Source organism: Dermochelys coriacea, chromosome 6 (assembly GCF_009764565.3).
Source record: "Dermochelys coriacea isolate rDerCor1 chromosome 6, rDerCor1.pri.v4, whole genome shotgun sequence".
Taxonomy (NCBI): Eukaryota; Metazoa; Chordata; order Testudines; family Dermochelyidae; genus Dermochelys; species Dermochelys coriacea.
The window spans coordinates 74,306,668-74,330,505 of record NC_050073.1 but is presented as its reverse complement, the minus strand read 5'-3'; the positions used below and the strand labels follow the sequence as shown (position 1 = coordinate 74,330,505).

The 23,838-nt window shown below is 41.7% G+C and overlaps 1 long non-coding RNA gene across 4 annotated transcripts; it reads right to left on the bottom strand.

Annotated features, from left to right (window-relative positions):
- Positions 1-3,460: 3,460 nt before the first annotated feature.
- Positions 3,461-22,952, bottom strand: LOC119857421. 4 transcript variants are annotated; one of them, XR_006282103.1, is made up of 7 exons: positions 22,802-22,944; positions 15,096-15,129; positions 14,783-14,817; positions 13,330-13,391; positions 12,070-12,139; positions 4,576-8,845; positions 3,461-4,526 (listed from the first exon to the last, which is right to left on the bottom strand). It is a non-coding gene; the product is annotated as an uncharacterized LOC119857421 (long non-coding RNA). The 4 variants fall into 4 exon arrangements; XR_006282104.1 differs by lacking the exon at positions 14,783-14,817; XR_006282105.1 differs by lacking the exon at positions 15,096-15,129.
- Between the last annotated feature and the right edge of the window lie 886 nt (positions 22,953-23,838).

Below are 23,838 nucleotides of genomic sequence, written 5' to 3'. Positions count from 1 at the left end.
TTCTAGGTATCTGAACATTACTGAGCACAATGGGGTCCTGACATACATGGGGTACTATTGCAATATAAATAATAAAATGACACACAAATAACTACATTAAAAGAACATTAAGGTTGCTAAGTTGAGAACTCAGAAGTAGGAAAAGCCACATATAAGGCTGCCTGTGCAACCTTAATTTGGGCCCCTGTGTGCCCAGGGAGCTTGGTAATTTGGGAGCCAGGCAACCTGCTAGGGAGCTAGGCAGCCCACGAGGGGAGAAGCTGTCCAGCTTTAAAGGCCTGGGAACCCAGCAGCCTGACTCCCAGCCAGAGGACCACACATCCTGAGAAAGTTTCAGAAAGTTTGAAACAAGGGATGGTTTCAGTTTTTTTTTTCAAAATGAGATCTCAGAATTCCCATTCTGCAGAAAATTCCAAAATTTCAATTATTTATTCCCATTTGGAATTAAATTATATTTGAAATTTCACTGAACAGGAATCCCAGATTCCAAACAGCTCTAATTCAGAGGTAGGCATTTGGAATTCACAGTCTGCATGAGGAGTTAATCCTGAGAAGGGATCAGCCCCTCAAAACTCCCATAAGAGCCAATGGGAACAGACAGTGTCTCAAGATCAGGTGTTTAAGGCTGAAACTGCAAACCCTTCCTTATACAAAAAGTCCCACTGGTTTCAGCAAGACTACTTGCATGAGGAAAGATTTTCAGGAGTGGCTCGTTAGGTTCTAAGCTCTTCAAGACAGGGAGGTACCATTTTGTACAAGTAGCAGTGAACACTTATGATGCTGTCTAAAACAGAGATTATTTTGAAGTCAGAGATCCTTATGTCTGTAATATAGTCTCACCCATAACATATAATTTATGACAAACCATTTAAGCTTTACTCCACAAAAGGTACTTAAGCATCTAACTCTCAGACTAAGTCACCAAGTCCCATTCTTAGGCACTGCTGGAATCCACAAAAACCCCTGCTCAGCTGCCGTCTAACCCTGTATGTACCTAAACTCACGTGGCTACATTTTTGCAGTAAGAGTTCCCTATGCATCTACGTTTCCACCTCTAGACATGTGCTGCTGCCTCCCAGTCTAGATGCCCAGGTGCTTATCTCCCACCTGAGCTCCAGAGCTGGCCAGAGAAGATAAGTGTTCAACCACCTATCTTGCTTGTAGGGCCTGATCCAGTAGGTGTGCTCAGTGGCCACGCAACATGTCACAGGAGGAGAAGCAGCAGCAGTAACTGCTCCTTTAGCCCAGTGTTCAAAGTACTCACCTGGGATATAGGACACCACTGGTTCAGGTCCCCACTCTGCCTGCTGAGAAGGGTATTGAACAGGGATCTGCCACCCCCCAGAGAATGCCAAGGACTGTGGAATGGACCAGCATGGGTCTCCTTCAGTCTCTCCTATTGAATTTGTTCTACTTTACTCACCTAAGTAACAGATCACTGTTCAAATCCCTTTTCCTCATCAGGCAGAGGGGAGGACTGAAATCAGGGTCTCCCACAGCCAGGCGAGTACCCTAACCACTGGGCTAAGGGTTATAAGAGAGTTCCTCCTCTTTCTTTTCTGCCCAGTCCCTCCAGCCATTTTGTGTGGGGTGTTTAGGCAGTATCTGAGCACGCAGGTCCTAGAGGCAATGCAGGTGGCCAAATGCCTATTTTCCCTGGTTTGTAGATCACAGGCAGAGATAGACCATCCTGCAGCCTGGACTTAGGTACATCTCATCTCCATGAGGAGGCACAGCTTAGAGTATCCTCCACTCATTGGCAGCTCCCATTAGCTACCTTAGGGAGAGACTCACCTAGAGTGCTGAGTTTTGTGGATTGCATTCTAAGGCACCTATCTCTCCCCAGACATTGTAGAGGGAGCCTATGCACCTAACAGATCACATTGTTGTACCAGTGATTTTTCAGACACTGAAAAGTTGGGCATTGTGGTGCTTAGCATCACAAAACTTATGTCCCTTTGGGGATCTGGGCCTTAGAAACAAAACAAGAACTCCTTACCTTCCATCAGACTTCTGAGACTTCTCACCCTTTTCAAGCATTGATGATCAGACAAGCGCCACCTGAAGGCACTATGACAAGACGGACAGAATAGTGTAAATGCCTTCAGCAAAAAGTGAACTGACTATACCTGGAATATTGCATTCAGTTCTGAGCACCCAAATACCAGAAAGATGTAGATCAATTGGAGGGATTTCAAATAACAGAAACAAAAATTATTAGTGTGCTTGTGAGAAAGACTTAGGTAGGGGTTGATCCAAATCCCATTGAAATCAGTGAAAACACTCTTATTAACATCAATGAAATTTGGATCAGACCCTAAATGCGCTTTGCTGTCAGAAAATTAAGAGGGAGGGGGAGAGATAAGTAACTATAAGTAACTAAAAGGGTTAAACATTAACAACTGAGACATTTATTTAGAGTGAAACCCTATTTAGTTATTTACTGTGATTAATGAATGAATTTACTCTGGCCTTTATTTATGTATCATTGTAGATCTATAAGTGTATTACTTTAGCTTAAAAGAAAAGGAGTACTTGTGGCACCTTAGAGACTAAGGTGCCACAAGTACTCCTTTTCTTTTTGCGAATACAGACTAACACGGCTGCTACTCTGAAATCTTACTTTAGATTGGCATTTTCAAAGGATGGTAAAGGAATTAGGCATCTAAATCCACTGAAATTCAATAGGTGTTGGGCACCTAACTCCTTTGGGTTACTTGGTTGTCTCTGACTCGGACTGTTTTGTTGATCAGGTGCAGTAATACCAAACAAGCAGCACTGGGTGAAATTCAATAAATAGATCAAAAAACCAGGTGAATTTTAAGGATGTATACACAAATCAGTCAGACTGGGAAACTGTCTCCCAAAGGAAATGGAAGAAGTCTCTACCACTTGAGACCTTTTAAGCAAGGCTAGAACACTTTGTACTTTAAGTAATAGTTCTACAGTGGCAAATGGCCTGATTCTGTGGTTAAAATTAGTAACTATCTACTAATATAGCCTTTTTAACTGTAACATGCAAGCATCTCCCAATTATTCAATGGATTTTATCCTCCCCAAAGTCCTGTGTGTTAGGGAACTTCTAGCCCCATTTTACAGAGGAGGCACTGAAGAATACGACAGATTAAGTTGATTTATGTGAGATTGCACAGGAAGCTGTTGTCTAAACTGGGAATAGAAACCAGGTCTCCTGAATCTGAGGCCAAGTCCAATATCCTTCCCACTAGACCTCCTTCCTCCCCAAAGAGTATGAGAATGGGGTATCAAATAGCAGTGATGAGAAACGGCAGGCCAGATTCTCCAAAATGATCTGTGTGAGTGGGCCTCAGTATCTGTAGGGTCTTGCTGGTTTCAGGGGGTCTCTGCACCTATGTTTGCCCACGTGGATCAGCTTGCAAGGGTAGGGCTCTACTTTAAAATTTAAATGCTTTGACTATATACTATAACAGCAGGAAAATAGATCAATAAAAGGCTTACCTTAAGACACAGATTTCTGCAGCCTTTTAATGAAGTCACTCTGATCCAGGAATGCACTGATGCATAAACAAACAAGCAAGTTGAATATCACAAGGACCTTGCAAAAAGCCCTTGTTTCCCCTTATGCAACTTGACTGAGCATGATCCTGCAAAGAGGTGTAAAAACATCACTACTTCCAAAGCAACTAATGTGATGTCACAAACGGCTTATGACTTAATGAGGGGAATAGGCAGCAGGAGTAGATGAACTCTAAAGGAAAAAAGCTCTTGTTTTCATGATAATATCCCTAGTTGTTTAAAGCAGGAAAGGTGAAGAAAGAAAAGCTAAATGCTATATATGTGGACTTGTCTTGGAATAGAATGTTTATTAAAGCTCTCTCTGAGGTTATTGGTTTTTTAATATTCATTTTTATATATTGCCTTTGCCTTGTACAGTATATTTATTTTAATAAACATATATAATATTTATTAATTCAGGACCCTTCCTTACCAATATCAATCTTATTCCCAAAGACAATATATGGGGAAAAAATAGGGTTATTACAAAAACACAAGCGGTCCAGTGGCAGAATTCTGCATGCCTGGTGGGAGATCCCAGTGTTATTCCTATTCTGACACATTGTCATTCAAGAACATAATCAAGGTGTGTTATGCAGCAGACACAGAAGGGTTCATCATCCAGAAGTGCTCCACATCACTCAGCATCAACCCCTCATTCAGCCGAATTGGGATCAGTTCAGGCTCCAGAATTACAGCATGGGCATACAGATCCAACAAGCTAATGCATAACCTCTGCCACTAACACAACATGGCATGCTTCTTGTAGGAGGGAATTCTATTGGATAGCTCATGCTACCAAAAGAAGAATGACCCTCTGGTTAAACTATGGAACTGGGAGTCAGGAGTCCTGGGTGCTATACTTAGCTCAGAAACAGATATCCTTTGTGCCCTTGGGTAAGCCACTTAAACTCTCTGGGCCAGACTCTATCTTGCACTAAGGCCCCTTTGTACTGCTTAGAGAAGATATAAGACTCCCTGAGTAATACCCGCTCAGTGCAGAAAACCCTTGCCATTGGCACAGAGCTGGCTCTGCGCCACCTCCACAACAGTCTCACAGAAACATTCTGGGATTGGAAGTGCAGGAGATGTGAGCCAGAGGAGGGAGGTGGAGGATTGGGGTGTAGTGAGGCAGACCTGCACTGTGGCAATTCTGCACCCCTACAATAACACAGAGGAACTATTGCAACAGGTACAGTAGTTAGGACTGCCCTAGCTTGCATGGAGGGGTTGCACTGACCTCCACAGACCCTGAATAGGAGAGGCACAAGCAGCTTCCCCTCTGTCACTTATTCTGGGGTGAAGTCATACATACAGTTTTATAACTACAAAGGGAAACTCAATAAAATAAAAGAGATCATAATAATGGGGGGAGGGGAGATGATGGAACAGAGGGGGGGAAATCAAATAAATAAGTGAAACCCTAAATGAAAGAAACCAGCCAAAGGACAACCAAATCTTACAGGAAAGAGTAATAGGATGATATAAACAACAACAAAGAAAGGTGAGTGTTAAATAACAAAACAAAAACAAAAAACATCCAGAAATGTAAAAGAAAAAAGACAAGGAAAATAAATTGAGAAAGAAAAAGGAGAATAGGAAAGAAGAAAGTAAAGGAAAAGAAAGGGAAGAATAACTAAAAGTCAATCTGGCAAACATGCATGAGGTATCTTTGCTCACAGGAGCAGTCCCATTGAACTCTATGATGATTTTGGCAGCTTCATTTCAGTTAGAGTTGTAAACATCCTCTAATTTGTACCTAAGGCCGATAGAGGAAAAGAACCACAGGGAACCATTTTAGGTCCTTTGCAAAGCTCCTTCAGCACTCGGACTCTGAGCCTGGCTGAAGGAAGGTTTTGAGGCAGTGTCAGACATAGCCTTGACATTAGTAGTGCCCAACGGTAGAGACAATAATACAGAGAAGGCATGTAATGGAAGTAGAAGTGAAGAGGGAAATAATCAGTGCTTCAAAATCCCCAGGACAAAACAGCTTCGATTGTATCAATCATATATTCACTTTGCAATGTACAAATCTCTGATACACTTCAGCGTTCATTTTATGAGTTACTGCTATTGCTGTACCTAGATCAGAAACAGACATTACAGAGTTTCTATAGTTATGATTGGGAGGCATTACACTCATGTGTTCAGTTGCTTATTTCTTTTTGAAAAAATGGTATTTCAAAAGGTAGTTAGGGGCACTCAGCCTCTACCGCCTTCCTGGAAGGGACTTGTCCATTACATTTTCTGCCTGTAAACAGAAAGTGCAATGGACAAGCGCCTTCCAGGAGGACACAGCCTAGGAGCCATCATTTTGACTTTCCCACCGAAAATTTAGATTTTGCGAAAAGGGGGTTTTTTTGGGTAGGAAAATAATATGGACAAAAAACTTCCAGACCAGCTCTAATTAGTAATCTTGACAGGCCCTCTTGTATGTATACATTGGGATTGAAGCTGGGCAAATCATTGAATTTTTGGTTCACTGGCAGTTTCAAAAAATAAAAATTCAAAATAAAATTTTTAAAATTTAAAAAAAATAAAATGCCAAAACATTTTGGCAAATTAAAAGAATTAATTTGAGATCAAACAAAACATTTCAATGCACCCAGACCTTTTGTCTGTATTTTAAAAGCTAGATTCACAAAACACCAGGAGGAGAAGGGTGGTGGTGCTGGTGATAGATGTTCTCCTAGGCCTTCTCCTGAAATGTGGGAGATCCCTGTTCAAAAGACCAATTGTTATACAGCTTTAACAGGAGATACTGAGACTCACCCCCAGAATAGGTGTTAGCTCACCTGCAATACAGGTGATGCAAGTTCATAAACCCTTCTCTGCGTCAAGCAGAGGGGAGCACTGAATCCCTGATCTCCCCTATCCTAGCTGTAAGTTATATATGGGCACCACCAGCAGTCCCATTTTGTAAAGGGGTCTTCAGTCCCCCCACCCCACAAAAAAATTGGAAGGAACTATTCACAAATTAGCCAAATCATTTCTGTTTGCTGAAAAATGCATTTTTTGGTGAATTTACTATTCACCAGAAAAAAATGTCCCAGCTCTAATTATGATACAGTCTATAATTACATGGTCACATACAATTTTTTCCTTGGGACCCTTACCTCATTCAGTGTGTAATGATAGAGCAGTTATGCACTATTTTGTTTTATCCTTATTGTCCAGTGTGTCCCCCCTGGCATTATTTAATGCACACTATTCCACCCCTAGTCTGAAGACAGAATTATTAATTTCCTTATAAGCTTTCTTTGACACTTATCACTAGAGATGAGTGAATAATTGATTTTTTTTCAGTTTGGTGGCTGAATGGCAAAAAAAATCTTTTCAGGTCAAATTAAATATTTTGTTTGATGCAAAACAAATTTTTTATTTAATTTTTGTGGGGGGGCTTTTGTATATACATTTTACTTTATTTTTGGAGGCAAGAAAGTATTTTTGAAACTATTTTACAAACTTAACCCTAATTCACAAATAATTTCAGTCAACCCAAAACTGCATCTTTCAGCAAATAAACTATTCATCTGAAAAAACTTTTGCCCAGTTCTACTCATCAATATAGTGTGAGTGCTTCTTGAACATTAATAGATTTCTTTTCACATCACCATGGTGAGAGGAAGGAATATTTTTATACCCGTTTTACAGATGGAGAAACTGTAGCACAGAGTAATGGACCAAAGCAGAACTGGCCAGGAATTTTTTGACAAAACAATTTGCCATTAGAAAATGTTAATTCATTTAATCTGAAATTTTGCAGAAACATACTGGTTTCAATTAAAATTTAATTTAGAATGTTTCTCAAGTCCAGGTTGGAACTTCTGGTCAAACCAAAGAGATCCACCAGAATAGCCACTAGTCTAGAGGTTAGAGCTGTAAGAAAACCAAGTCCAAGTCACTACTAGGCTCTAGAACATGGGCCTCCCACATCCTAGGTGAGTGCCTTAACCATTGGGCAATTGGCTTTCAGAGGTCGTGTCTCTAAGCAATTACTGGAAATGCACAGGTAAGCAATATGCCAATTTCACATTGCCATGTAATGAATATCCATTCAGTAACATCCAACTAATGTCTGCTGCAGCAGGAACAGATAAGCTCTTCTAAACCCAAAGATAATGTTCCATACAAATGTTCAGTGTAACAAAAATATGAGAGGAGATATGCAGAAAGATAAGCTATATAAAGACAGAATGAAAACTTTTAGAACACTTGGTTTCCATAAATTTTAGCATGTCTTCAAAGATTCTTGACAACTGGCTGGCTAATGTTTCAAGCTTACAGTTTAGTATCTCATAAAATAAGAAAATGGCAAAGCAAAAGAAACTTTAATGTCTGTATTTATGAAAACTGATTTATGAATATACTTGAAATTAATATTTCAGTGTAGCAAACTCTCAAACAAAGTTGCCATTATAAATATGCCTAGTAAATTAGCATTAAACAAAATGGTAAAGTGGAAAGAAAACTAATGGCTACTATAAACAATTAAGCTATGCATCCATTTAAATATCTACATGGATGAATAAATACTAAACAGAAACAGTGATCTGACAAGAACGCCCAATCTATCTTTCACATATTTTATAACAAGGCCAAATAAAATTCAGGAGCCAAATATTCCTCCAAACAGGGTTCAAACGCAGATTCCCATCTTTCCAAATGTGGGCATCTCTTGATTAGGCCCGTTAGACTAACTTGAGCTCTGGGACAATGTTTTCAAATGTGGGAGCCCACAGTTTGGAAACCAAGTTTTGAGAATGGTGGCCATTAATCCTAACATGAAATGGAGGTTTAGGCCTGGAGTTTCAGTTCTGGCTTCTCTCTAATTTCAATTTGTGTACACAGACAAGTAAAGATGGCATCATTACTCATTGCGGAAACAGGAAGAATGGTTTTAAAAGACAAACAGCAGCATTGCTATAGTTTCCTTCAGAGATTATCAAGAACCATTTTTACATTATCCAAGAACCAAACAACTTTTGTACAGAAATGCAAACATTTTAAGGTTAATAGAATAACTCTGAAATCCAGTGCAGTACACAGTAAAATGTTTGTCACTTGCAATTCTGTATTTATTGCTCAGCAAAGGGGCTTGCCATTTTGTACATTCTTAGCACACTGTCTCCCCAGATTTACTCCCTTCAGCAGTGCTTCACTGAAGTCATCCAATCCTATTAAGGTAGAGAGAGGGGAGAGAAATCCATAGAGGCCACCCAAAACAATGCTTAAGGGCCAGCCAAAAAACACCAGGACGATGAGCCAAAATATTCCCCACATTATGCAGCTGCAATCTGCCATCTTGAACCTAGTGAGACAGATAGAAAATAGGGGTTAATTTGGGCAGGGACTGTTAAAAGATATTTTATACATATTTTACTTCCTAAGAAAAATTCCTATTCAGGAAAAAAAAAGCTGTTTCAGCAAAGCAAATCTAACTCCTATATTTTACAAAACAATCTAATGCAATACAGTTCTCAAGTCACACATGTAGCCTTGGGTGAAACAAAAGTTAAATTAGAACCACTGTCTCCCAGCCCAGAATGTCTTGAATTCAGACACTTATCTATATAGAGCTATGCTAAGTAGCAAGTGTGGGACACTAGCTTTTAAACTACAAGAAAATATGACTCTAGATAAGGAACACAATGAATATTAGTAAGGCAGGAAGACCATATGATGTTAACAGTATAAAGTAATCCAGGTCTTATTCACAGGCCTTCTGAGGATGCCAACAGGCAATGCTGAATGAGGTCAACTCCTGCTGCTTGTTGACTGGCTTGGGAGATACAGTGTGTACATAACTAGAACCAACTCTGCTCAATCTCAGTACCTGCTGGCCCCTTTCACTGCCACTTCCTCTGGAAGCCCAACACTGGGAGTATGTGATTTCTTTGACTGTCCCACACTTTGTCATACCAGTAAAGTGCCTAAAACCACTATGGCTTATTGCTAAAAGCAGCCAAGTCAGCAGGCAGTAAACTGGCCATTCAGCAGTCTCAGTTTAACCAAGGCAACGGGGTAGGAGGGGTTTTGAGTGCCACAGAAAGGGCAGCTTGACCCCACGTCCTTCCTGATAAGAATTGTGTTGAAGTTGCTGATACATGCATTTTAGAAGAAGAGCAGGATGTGTCCCAAGAATGTCTATTGGGGTGTCAAGGCTGCAAACTCTGAAAAAACCACACCTGGTTAATCAATGAATCAGAAGAAAGCCTCTTTCTTGACCATTGAAACTGCTTGTTTGACAAGTTTTCTTTAGGGGACATGTCATTCTATTACTAATGTATAAATAAAGGAGGAAAAGTTTGAGGTGGTGGGACACTTTAGGACTGGACTCTCCCTCTGGATGCATCTTATGTTTCTTACGTCTGCCGCTGTGCCACTCGAGAGCCACACTCAGCTTTGGTAATTATCAAGGGTTGGGAGTGTTTTACTAACCTGTTGTGGATGTGTGTATAAGTGCTTGAGACTAAGTAAAGTTTAGCTTTAAGTGAAAGCATTCCTGTGTTGTCCTGTTTGTGCCAGCCATCTATTGGTCGGACAGCCATGTCTCCCCTGATTTATTTCCTGACACCACCTTGCACCGAATAAAAGTTACCAAGAGCTTTGGGTTGTAAGAAACCCTGCCAGAACCACCATAATAGTTGTTTCCCCTGCCCCCCCCTCAACTGAGACATATGTTGTGAGCTGTCCGGGTCCTTTATTTTTATCTTGCTCTTTCTTCCAGCAGCCTGGGAAAACATTAAGACTATACATCCTAAAATATTACAGAACCCTAAATGCATCTTGGTGCATCCTGCTATACTTGTGAGGACTCCAGTTGCTATTTGGTGGTGATTATGTATCCTACAGGAACATAAAGGTGACAAAGGATCCCTCCTAAAAGTTTTTTCTCCCCCAAAAAGTTTTCTTTGGACTACTTTTAATGTTACATGTTAATTCAAATACGTTAAAAAGTGGAAATGCAGTTTGGGCATCCAGACAACCTTAACTTTGCTCTGTTGTGGCACCATGAGGAGAAAAGAAAAAATTTGAATGCATCTTTCAAAATCAATGGTTTCAGAGTAGCAGCCATGTTAGTCTGTATTCGCAAAAAGAAAAGGAGTACTTGTGGCACCTTAGAGACTAACAAATTTATTAGAGCATAAGCTTTCATGAGCTACAGCTCACTTCATTTGTTAGTCTCTAAGGTGCCACAAGTACTCCTTTTCTTTTTTCAAAATCAATGTAATCTAATTTAGGACCACAAGCACTAAAATGCCTTAATCAAAAACATATGCTTTTTGGATGGTATTTTGGTTTGCCCTAACTGTTCATATCCGTACCTTAACACGTTTGGATTGAAGTTTAATAATAATTCTTAATTTCCTGAGTTTAAAATGCCAGTTTTTGTGACAATTACAATGTAATTTATTTTACCCTAAATTACTGCTATGTATTTTCAACCATTTTCATATCGTCAGGAAATTAATATGGTTATTCATTAAAGATGATCAAAGAATTTTCAACAGAATAATTTTTCATCAGAAAATGGAGTTTTGCCAAAATCAAAATGTTTCACTGGAATGTGTCAATTTAGACAGAATTTTCAACAGAAAAATGTCAGAATTAATTATTTTGACTTTCTTGTTTCATTTCAACATGGTTGAAATGTTTGCTTTTTTACTCTTTGTTCCATTTCATTTTGATGTTATAATATAACATTCATATATATATATTAATTTACATTTCAACATGGTTGAAATGTTTGCTTTTTTACTCTTTTTGTTCCATTTCATTTTGACGTTATAATATAACATTCATATATATATTAATTTAGCATTTAATATTCTATATTAAGTTTCAATTTTATCTAAATGAAATGTTCCAAAGTTAAATTTTTTGGAAATTTTCTGAGAGAAATTTTAAAATTTCAATATTTTGTTCCAATTCAGAACAAAGGCAAATGTCAAAAAGTGAGTATTTCCTGTGGAATGAAAATGTGGTTTTCCATCTAGCTCTATTTATTATTATTTGTAATACAGTAGTAGCTGCAGGGTTACCATGAAATGACAGTCACATTGTGTAGGAACTGTAAAAACACCGAGTAAGAAAGAGTCTCTGTCCCAGGGACAGATAAAAGGTGACAAAGGGCATATCTGAGTTTGACAGAAGGGGAAACTGAGGTGTAGAGCAATTAAGTGTCTTGACCAAGCCTTATCAATAAGGGTGGAGCCAAGAGATAAACCCAAATCTCCTGTTTCCCAGTGCAGTGCACTAACCAGAAGACAGTCCTTCCTATCCTTAATTATACAAGTAGTCCCATTTTCATGAGTAATCCTTATTCATGTACATAGTCCCATTGGGTTGGAACTACACACGTTAAGGTTTGGGCCTTCAGGTAGTAAGTTCCTTGGGAAAGAGATGTACTATTTTGTAATTGTCTCTAAATAGTATTACACATACCTACAGCACTATATAAATAATCATTTTAAAGTAGTATCACTTGTCGTATATGAATTATAACAAAATATATTTTAAAAACATTGGTACCTTTAACCAGAACTCCCAATTGTCACCTTACTCAAAAATCGATGCTTGGATAAGGCTCCACCTAAGGAAACTGGAACAACAGGATCAGGATACTGCCAAAACAGTTAATGAACAAAATAAATTGACTATGTCTAGAATACTGCATTCTGTTCTGCATCGCATTCAACCCTGGGCAGCGCAGCACCAGAAAAATGTAGGTTGATTGGAAGCAGCTCAAATAATACTAACAAAAATGGCTATAGTGCCAGGTTTTATTGAGGAAAAGTTAAAAGAACTGCTTGTTTATCAGAAGATTTAAGAAATTGTGATACCCATCTATAAATATATGAAAATGAAGTGGTTCAAAATCAAGGATAGTGGGAAATGACTTAGGGTGGCAAAATGGTAGTATATTTAGCCATCATGAATTTACACTGATCTTTAATGAAGTATCATTGTAGATACTACAATATTACTGATTTAAATTGGTTGTTTCTAATTGAGATGCTATTAAGATGCGAAGGATGCCATGGTAATAGGCACTGTGCAAAAAAATAATAAATAATAAAATACAGTAGAACCTCAGAGATATAAACACCAGGGTTACTAGCTGACCAGTCAACCACACACTTCATTTGGAACCGGAAATACACAATCAGGCAGCAGCAGTGACAAAAACAAAAGCAAATACAGTACACTACTTAAACATCAACTACTAAAAAAAAAAAAAAAAAAAAAAAGGGAAACAGCATTTTTCTTCCACATAGTAAAGTTTCAAAGCTGTATTAAGTCAATATTCAGTTGTAAACTTTTGAAAGAACAACCATAACAGTTTGTTCAGAGTTACAAACAACATCCATTCCTGAGGGGTTCATAATTCTGAGGTTCTAATGTGGGTAAATAAATGATGGGACGAAATTAAGAAAGTTTAGGGTGGCTACCAGGAAAAACTTCTTGACAGTGAGATTACTCACGTTGGGCAACAGTGTCCCAAAAGATGTTCTGTTGCTTGAGACATTTAAAGCGCAGCTAGAAAATGCTCTGCACCACAGGGTATAATCAGTGGCTAATGGACAAGATTCCATAATAGGCCCTTTTTCATTGCTGATTTCCAGGATTCTGTGGTTAAATTAGTAACAGACGAATACAGCAACATATTAGCATCAAGTAGCTGGGGTGCACGAGAGAACACTACTTTACTAACTTAATTTAAACTGCCCTTTGACACAGAAAGGTAAATATTTTGTTTGACTAGGAGTAACATAACAATAGAAGGCTTACCTTTAAAGCATGTGTGTTTCTGTGGCCTTTTAAATGGCCAGATGTAGTCTTCTAGGCATTCACTGAAGCACAAGAAAACAAGCAAGCTGAATAACACCAGGATCTTAACAGAAAAACCTTTGTTCCCCCTTATGCAACTTGCTGACATCATCTAACAGAAGTGTATGAAAACATTAACACGCCCACAGTAACCAATGTGACATCACAAACAGGCCACTGTTTCATGTGGGCAACAGAGAGCAGATGAGTTGAAACAAATGTCTTGTTGTCATACAAATATCTCTAAAAAGAAAAGGAGTACTTGTGGCACCTTAGAGACTAACAAATTTATTAGAGCATAAGCTTTCGTGAGCTACAGCTCACTTCATCGGATGCATTTCTCTGACAGTATAAACTTGGGGGAAAAGATTTGCCATTGATCACTCACAGTCTATGCTCACAAATCCTATACAATTATGTCTCTCCTGCCCTTGCCCCTCACTTTGGGTCCCTGTCACACATTGTGCCCCACCTTGGGGATGTCAGAGGCATGTACCCACCCTCACCCAGTCTTGTGCAAGCACCAAGTGAAGCTACCTCTTGCCTGGCACCCCTTGGGTGTGTGTGTGTGTGGGGGGGGGGGGGGAAATGGCAGCTGCAGGGCTTGGCCATGGGGGCTCCAATCAGATTAACATGGTTACCATGGGGCAGGGGCCCATGGCTCCATGTGGATGAGAGGCCTGTCTCACCCTAAGGAGGGTGGAAGCAGACTGCCCCACTACCCTCAGGGAGCAGGCAAGAAGGGCAGCCCCCAGACCAACCAGGCTCTTCCCCTCCCAGCTGACTCTGAATTGGCCCCAATGAATTACTAGGTGTCCATGGCTTGGGTGGGAACAAACAGAAACACCCTCAGCCCTTAATCTTTCCTGTCTTCTTCCACACCCACCCTGATGGGGTTTAGTTCAGCCTGCAGTGTGTTCAGACCCTTCCAACTGCTACCCTGTGGCAGTTACCCTAGAAAGCTGGGTACATTTGAAGAGTATATTTTGACAGGGGAAAAGAAATCCATAAACACAGTTCTATAAAAAGAAAACAAAAGCACCTAAGGGAGGCAACAGTAATAAAAGAATAATTAAAATAAAATATTCCTAATAAATTATTATAATGGCAGAGTGGGGGGAGAGAGGAATGTGGAGAAAGATGGAAAGAGGGACATAAACTGAAATGAAATAAATACATTAAAACCCCAAAGGAGAAGTGAAAAATAAAAGTAAATCAGAGGTTAAACAGATCACAAAGAAGAGCTGGTAATGGAAGGATGGAAATAAACAATTGCAAATTCTGAAAAAGATTAGAAAGAAATAGAGCAGGAAAATGAAAGAGAAAAATAATGAACAAATGACACATTTAAGGGTCCAAATCTGCAAACACACACGCACACACACACACACACACACACACATTTCTTATTTACACTAGTAGTCCCTTTGTCCCAGACTTAGCACAGAACTGGAAAGGATAAGGGAAAATGTGGTTTTAACCATTTTTGCAATCCCAGTCCTAAGGCAGATAGAAGCCAGTTCAGCCCCAGCTGCCCTAACTTATCACTAATAAAGTTTACAGATGATACAAACACTGGGGGAGTAGTAAATCCTGAAGAGGACAGATCACGGATACAGAGTGATCTGGATCATTTGGTAAGCTGGGCACAACCAAATAGTATGCATTTTAATACAACTAAATGTAAATGTATACATCTAGGAACAAAGAACATAGGCCATACTTACAAGATGAAGGACTCTACCCTGGGAAGCAGTGACTCTGAAAAAGATTTAGGGATCTTGGTGGATAATCAGCTGAATATGATTTCTCAATGCAAAGCTGTAGCCAAAAGAGCTAATGGGATCTTGGGATGCATAAATAGGGGGATCTCAAATCAGAATTGAGAGATTATTTTACCTCTGTATTTGGCACTGGTGTGACCGCTGCTGGAATACTGGGTACAGTTCTGGTGCCCGCAGTTCGAGAAGGATGTTGATAAATTGGAGCGGGTTCAGAGAAAAGCCACAAGATTATCATATCATAGGATTATCACTGCCTTCTAGTGATAGACTCAGGGAGCTTGATTTATTTATCTTAAACAGAAAGTTAAGGGATTATTTGATCAGTCTATAAATACCTATGAGGGGAAAAAATATCTGCTAATGGGCTCTTCAGGCTAGCAGAGAAACGTATAACATGTTCCAGTGGCTGAAAGTTGAAACTACACAAATTCAGACTGGAAATAAGTCATGCAGCCAGTGATTTTAGTTTAATATCCATTTATTCATTTATCATGTGATGTTAGGTTATATTACATATATTCACTGTATGTTAATTAGAGTTAATTTGTAGGACTATAAAAGTATAAGATTGATCAGTATTTAAAGGAACTATGTGGTAGACATAAGACAGACAAGCTGAAATGCAAAAACCTATAGGCTGAAGCCTGCAAGACTTTAGCTTAGCTATTTTGGGCCTTGGAAACAAGAAATGACGACTCAAGTCAATGACCGAGAAATAACCCGAAAGATGATGGAAAAGAGGTACCAATCAGTAATATTGCAAAAGTATAGCTGGGAAGATTAAATTTAAATTATAAAATGCTGTGACACCAAATGTTGTCTCTAACACGTGCCCTAACCTCAGAATAAAGGCGGTATGTCAATGTTAACAAAAATCTACCCACACTATAGAATTTGGTATCCCTTGTGTTTCCAGGGGACACAAACCAATAAGAAAAAGAGGGTTGGCATTTTCATGTACATGCACAGAATGTAGGTATAGACAAACTCACAATGTAAAAAAGGTTGCCCAGAACAGAAACCATTCCCATATTGATGGTCAATCCACGAGAGGGCCAACAGTAACACTATCTAGGAGGATGTGAGTATGTCGGTAGGTATAACTGGTCCATTATACTTATCTTTAGGAATTGTATATGCTGTAACATTTATAACTTTGTCAATAACTATAATAAAATTACTAAAAGATAAATGTCTTGTCATTGTATTTATTTGCTTATGGTTTCATGTGTTCCTATGAACTCTAAATCTAAAACAAACAGAGATAAAACTCTGTTGAAATTAAGACTCTAGCTGCCAGAGCTGAGCACACTGAAGTATGATTAATCTTAAATAAAATAAAAGGCTACAGATTTGGTGTCCAACAGCAGGGCCATAGAGAACATACAAAACCAATAAGAAACAAAAGTTTGAGGAGAAACTATATAGAGATCAAAAGTCCTAATGAACTAAAATGGAGATTTCCTGCTTTTGCTTATGCTTGCTTGCATTTTATGTTGTTTTGTTTGTCTACCTGTGAGATCTTGTAAGAACTGAGCTCAGGGGAAAGAAATAGGGAGACCACAGTTGTGTAAAAGGCCCCTAGCACTCACATATGACAGAATGAGTCAGATATTCCGCCGTCATCTGTAAGTCATAAACTCCCCAAATCTGTTAATAAGCTCCATGAATTTTAGACTCCTCTGGACTGCATCACCGACGGAGGATCAAGTAAAACTGAGGGGTTACCTTGGGTCACCACCCCTCCTCTCGGTGTACTCCAGCTGTAAAACAGCTACAGGAGGAGTAAGCACCACAAGCCCTTCTCAAATAGAAAAATCCCTATAAGATATTTATCAGGACAAGGAAGAGACGCCTTCTATAATTTTTCTAAGGAAAGTATGGAACAGAATAAATTATCTGTTCAGGCATGTGTTTTAACAAACCCACAAATGTCCTTGGAGGCCTTTGTGCAAAACTACATCAAAACCCATGGGGGAGGATTAGTTGGAAAACCAAGCAGTGGCATCCTCTGGGGCCATAAATCCTTGGAATTTAATGTGTTCCCTCTTTGAGAAGGAAAAAGTATAGAAAAAAGTTCAAGAGGTGAAAGGAATAGCCATGTAATGTGTATATCTGGCATGTAATATCCTGGGGAGAATATTTAAAAGAAAGCAACTGGAAAAGACAAGACAAGCCTTGTCCAGAGAGCAGGAGACTAGTGACACACTGAGTCCTTGTCTACACTACAAGTTTAGGTCAAATTTAGCAGCATTAGATCGATTTAACCCTGCACCCATTCACACGACAAAGTCATTTTTGTTGACTTAAAGGGCTCTTAAAATCAATTTCTATACTCCTCCCCGATGAGGGGATTACCGCTGAAATTGACATCGCCTGGTCGAATTTGGCATAGTGTGGACGCAATTTGATGGTATTGGCCTCCGGGAGCTATCCCAGAGTGCTCCAATGTGACCGCTCTGGACAGCGCTCTCAACTCAGATGCACTAGCCAGGTAGACAGGAAAAGTCCCAGAGACTTTTGAAATTCATTTCCTGTTTGGCCAGTGTGGCACAGATGACCATGCAGACCTCATCAGCAGAGGTGAACATGGAGTCCCAGAATCTCAAAAGAGCTCCAGCATGGACCGAATGGGAGGTACTGGATCTGATTGATGTACGGGGAGATGAATCAGTGCTATCAGAACTCTGTTCCAAAAGACGAAATTCTAAAAATATTTGAAAAAATCTCCAAGGGCATGAAGGACAGAGGCTATAACAGGGACCCGCAGCAGTGCCATGTGAAAATTAAGGAGCTCAGGCAAGCATACCAAAAAACCAAAAAGAGGCAGAACAGCCGCTCTGGGTCAGAGCCCCAGACATGCCGCTTCTATGATGAGCTGCTTGCAAATCATCCCTACCACTGCCCCACCCCGTATGTGGACTCCTGGAAGCGGGGAGTCTCACACAACAGGGATGAGGAGGAGGAGGATGAAACCGTTCTCCCCAACATCCAGGAACTGTTTATCACCCTGGATCCAATACTCTCCCAAGGCAGGCTCTCAGACCTTGAAGGCAGCTCTGGTGAGTGCACATTTGTAACTACAGTACAGGGTTTAAAACCAATAGTATTTAATGTTTGATTTGCCCTGAAGAATTGGGATGCATTCGTGGCCAGTACAGCTACAGGTAAAGTCTGTTAACATGTCTGGGGATGGAGCGGAAATCCTCCAGGGACATCTCAATGAAGTTCTCCTGGAGGTACTCCCAAAGCTTTTGCAAAAGGTTTCTGGGGAGGGCAGCCTTATTCCATCCTCCAGGGTAGGACTCTTTACCACACCAGGCCAGCAGCACGTAGTCTGGAATCATTGCATAACAAAGTACGGCAGCATATGGTCCCGGTGTTTGCTGGCATTCAAGCAACATCCGTTCTTCATCTCCCTGTGTTAGCCTCAGAAGAGTGATATCATTTATGGTCACCTGGTTGAAATGCATCCGATGAAGTGAGCTGTAACTCACGAAAGCTTATGCTCAAATAAATTTGTTTGTCTCTAAGGTGCCACAAGTACTCCTTTTCTTTTTGTGGATACAGACTAACACGGTTGCTACTCTGAAACCTGGTCGAAATAGAGGAATGTTATTAAGGGACATTCAGAGGTGGCTGTTCCTGCTGGGCTGTTTGCTGTGGCTGAAAAGAAATCATCCCTGCTTTTAGCCATGTGATGGGGGGAGGAGTGAAGCAATCATTCCAGAGAATTGGGGGACGGGGGAGTTAGTTGGGTTTGTGCTGCACGTTAACCCGAAAACCACAGCCCCTCCTTTTAAATGGGCAACCCAACGGGTGCTTGGTATAGGAAATGGGGGCACTGCTGTTTGAAACCATTCCCACATGTTATGAAGGTTAAAGAAGCCAAAAGACTATGGCTTACCATGGCTGCCTGCAAGCTGAATTCTGTTGCCCGGCCCTGCGTGTGTGATCTCTCACACCAAACCAGCAGGCCCTCAATATAAGAGGCAAAACGCGACCTTATACCAAAAGCACATGTACTATGTAATGTTAACAGCTTGGTTCACGTGAAAGAGTCTACCCATTGTTCTCTAAAATGTGTCTTCTTAAATACTACTCTCCTTTTTTTCCTCCCGCAGCTGCAAATGTTTCAACGCTCCCCCTATCATCTCCATCCCAGAGGCTAGCACAGATAAGAAGGTGAAAAAAAATGCACTTGCGATTAAATGTTTTCTGAGCTCATGCAGTCCTCCCTCACTGAAAAAGCTCAGCAAAATGCATGGAGGCAAACAATGTCAGAGTCCAGGAAAGCACAAAATGAACAAGAGGACAGGAGGGACGTGCGAGAGGAGAGGTGGCAGGAGCAAGAGGAGAGGTGGCGGCAGCATGATGAGAGGAAGCAGGATGCAATGCTGAGGCTACTGGAGGATCAAACTGATATCCTCCAGGATATGGTTGAGCAGCAGGAAAGGCAGCAGGAGCACAGACTGCTGCTGCAGCTCCTGTGTAATTGCCCGCCCTCCTCCCCAAGTTCCACAGCCTCCTCACTCAGATGCGCAAGAACGCGGGGGGCGGGGGCGCCCTCCAGGCACCCAACCACTCCACCCCAGAGGATTGCCCAAGCAACAAGAGGCTGGCATTCAAAAAGTTTTGAAGTGCAGTGTGGCTTTGTCCTTCCCTCCTCCACCACCCCTCCTGGGCTACCTTGGCAGTTATCCCCCTATTTGTGTGACAAATTAATAAAGAATGCATGAATTTGAAACAACAATGACTTTATTGCCTCTGCAAGGGGTGATCGAAGGGGGGAGGGCGGTTGGCTTACTGGGAAGTAGAGTGAACCAAGGGGGCGGGTTTTCATCAAGGAGAAACAAACAGAACTGTCACACCGTAGCCTGGCCAGTCATGAAACTGGTTTTCAAAGCTTCTCTGATGCGCAGCACGTCCTGCTGTGTTCTTCTAATCGCCCTGGTGCCTGGCTGCGCGTAATCAGTGAGCAGGTGATTTGCCTCAATCTCCCACCCCACCATAAATGTCTCCCCCTTACTCTCACAGATATTGTGGAGCAAACAGCAAGCAGTAATAACAATGGGAATATTGGCTTCGCTGAGGTCTAACCGAGTCAGTAAACTGTGCCAGCATGCTTTTAAATGTCCAAATGCACATTCTACCACCATTCTGCATTTGCTCAGCCTGTAGTTGAACAGCTCCTGACTAATGTCCAGGGTGCCTGTATATGGCTTCATGAGCCATGGCATTAAGGGTTAGGCTGGGTCCCCAAGGATAACTATAGGCATTTCAACATCCCCAATAGTTATTTTCTGGTCTATTTGCTGCAGCTGTTCAGATAGACCAGAGTTCCTGAAGATGCGAGTGTCATATACCTTTCCCAGCCATCCCACATTGATGTTGGTGAAATGTCCCTTGTGATCCACCAGTGCTTGCAGCACCATTGAAAAGTACCTCTTGCAGTTTATGTACTGACTACCAGGGTGATCTGGTCCCAAGATAGGGATATACATTCCGTCTGTCGCCCCACCACAGTTAGGGAATCAAATTGCAGCAAAGCCATTCACTATGACCTGCACGTTTCCGAGAGTCACTATCCTTGATAGCAGCAGCTCAGTGATTGCGTTGGCTCCTTGGATCACAGCAGCCCCCACAGTAGGTTTGCCCACTCCAAACTGATTCCCGACTGACTGGTAGCTGTCTGGCATTGCAAGCTTCCAGAGGGCTATCACCACTCGCTTGTGAACTGTGAAGGCTGCTCTCATGTTGGTATTCTTGCGCTTCAGGGCAGGGGAAAGCAAGTCACAAAGTTCCATGAAAGTGCCCTTACACATGCGCAGCCACGGGGAATCAACCCAGACCTGCAACACTATGCAGTCCCACCACTCTGTGCTTGTTTCCCGGGCCCAGAATTGGAGTTCCACCGCATGAGCCTGCCCCATTGCCACCAGGATGTTCAAATTGCCAGGGCTCATACTTTGAGAGAAGTCTGTGTCCATGTCCTCATCACTCTCATCACCACACTGCCGTCGCCTCCCTTTGCAGGTTCTAGTAGTGAACATACTGCAGAATAATGCGCGAGGTGTTTACAATGCTCATAATTGCTGCGGTGATCTGAGCAGGTTCCATGCTTGCCATGCTATTGTGTCTGCAGGAGAGCTGAGTTGCAGTGGAAGCAGTGGCTGATGACAGATGCCACAAGAATAGATATTTATACAGAATGATGAGAGGACCTGTGAGGTGGATTCATGAGAGCAGGAGAGCAGAGCTGCAGTGGAAGCGGGAGACCATGACAGCCAACATGGAGAAATTAGCTATCAAGACAAGAACAGGAGAGCAGAGTTGCAGTGAAAGTGGTGGTTTGATGATGACAGGTTAGCAGTCCTACTGCACTGTCTGCTGAAAGCAGTATGGCGTCCGCATGGAAAAAAAGTGTGAAATGATTGTCTGCCATTGCTTTCACAGAGGGAGGGGCGACTGACGACATGTACCCAAAACCACCCGCAACAATGTTTTTGCCCCATCAGGCATTGGGAGCTTAACCCAGAATTCCAATGGGCAGTGGAGACTGCGGGATAGCTACCCACAGTGCAATGCTCTGGAAGTCGACACTAGCCATGGTACTGTGGACACACTCCTCCAACTTAATGCGCTTAGTGGGGACACACACAATCGACTATATAAAATCGCTTCCTAAAAAAATCGACTTCTATAAATTCGACCTAATTCCATAGTGTAGACATACCCTGAGAGAACAACTTAGTAGGACAAGAGAAGTAAATTCCGTTCTCCTGGATCAAAGAGACAGTTTGGCAAGACACCTAAGCTACAGCAAGCAACAGTTACAAAAGGCTGGTTATGAAATTCTGATGTGGAGAGACCGAGCAATGGGTCAGGGACGTTCATTTGGGCAAGAAGGGAGAACAACAGAGCTGGCTCAAAGAACACATGTATTAGAACAAACTTGTGACATTCTGGAGGCTATGTATTTTCAGGTAATAAATATTGAAGGTGAAAACTAGCAGATGTGAGTAAACGAGGTGGATAACTGTATGGAGATGGAGTTGCCATGGGCAGCAAGTTCTATGCGCCCAGGCACCATGGGCCCAGCTCCAGCACTGGTCTCTCCCTCGGCCCCACCTTCTGCCCCCGGGCATCCCCCCCACATAACCCAGGCCATTTAAAACAGCCCGGGCCCACACTTACCACTGGCAGCTCAGTGGAGCTGAGCAGCTTCCTGCCTGCTTGCTCCACATGGCTGCCGGCCCCTCCCTGCAGCCCCTGCGTGGGCCTGTCTAGGAAGCTGCGGGGCAGCGCCTGGGGGTAGCAGCACACAGAGACCCCCCCCGGCCCGCCCTGCCTAGGAGCCCTAGGTAAGCGCCCCAGCCCCCCACCCCCTCCCAGAGCCTGCACCCACACCCCCCACACCCCAAACTCCCTCCCAGAGCCTGCACCCCTCACTCCCTGTCCCAGCCTGGAGCCTGCACCCAGCTCCCAAACTCCATCCCAGAGCCCAACCTCTCACCCGTTCTGCACCCCAATCCCCTGCCCCAGCCCAGGGCCTGCACCCCAGACCCCCCCCACACACAAACTCCCTCCCAGAGCCTTAGGCAGGTGGGGGGTGGAGTTTGGGAGGCACCACCAAAATTTCTACAAACCTGTCTCCCCTGGGAATTGCCACCTGTATATGTTGTAAATATAATTCCAGATATTCCAGTTCCTATGGTGGGACCTGGGGAAGAACAAACCACAACAAGTGGAGGTAGAATCTCACCAGATTGAGAGCTAAACTCAGACAGGAAGAACAACAGGAAAATGAACAATCTGGAGAGTTAAGAATAGAGGAAGTATCAGACACAGAGGATTTGGAGAGAGAGAATGGGGGATTTGAAGAAACCGTCAGTAATGAAGCAAGTAAAAAGCAAGTCGTAAAACTTTTGATGGGAGTTTTGATAAGAAATTAAATATTGCAGGTTTAAGACAAGAAATGAAACAAACAGCAATTAGTAGCTGTTGTGAGAGTGAGAAGAAAGAGGGACAAAGAATGAGTAAGCCAAACATGTAACAAATCCATCCTCAATTGTGCTGTTTGTTACAAGAAACTCAGGGAACTATAAAAGTTGTTGGGAAGGCCTGTAAGAAGGCAATCTTAGATATCAGTACCTCTCAGGAAAGATAAAAGTCTTTGCAACCTGAAATTCCAGCAACTATTTTTGATATCTCTAAGTCAACTGAGTCAGAAGGAATAATGAAAAGAACAAGTGGCATAATTAATTTTGAATCTGATGTGCGCGCTGTACCCCAAGCCACTTTAGAGGCAAAATCAGAATCTCCACAGAAATCTAGACCAGTGCCAGACCTTCCTAAGGTACAGGCACCTACCCAAGGCAAAAGAAAATGTAAAAGGTTACAGCAAAACCCTACACCTAAATTATCTACTGTTAAAGTTGCCCAAACTTGGGAGATACCAATTCCTCTAGAGAAAAAGAAACCTAGACTCCCCAATATAACCATGAAGGAGAAGAAAGAATCAATTTCAATGCAGAACCAGTAGAATACAGTAAACATGTCTCTCCAACAGCCATGGTAACACATGTCATTAGAAGTCATTGCAAAAATGTGCTGATGAAAAAAACGGAGATCCAGTGGCTGCCCACACAGCACATTTAGAAACAGTAGTGAAACTGTTGCTGTT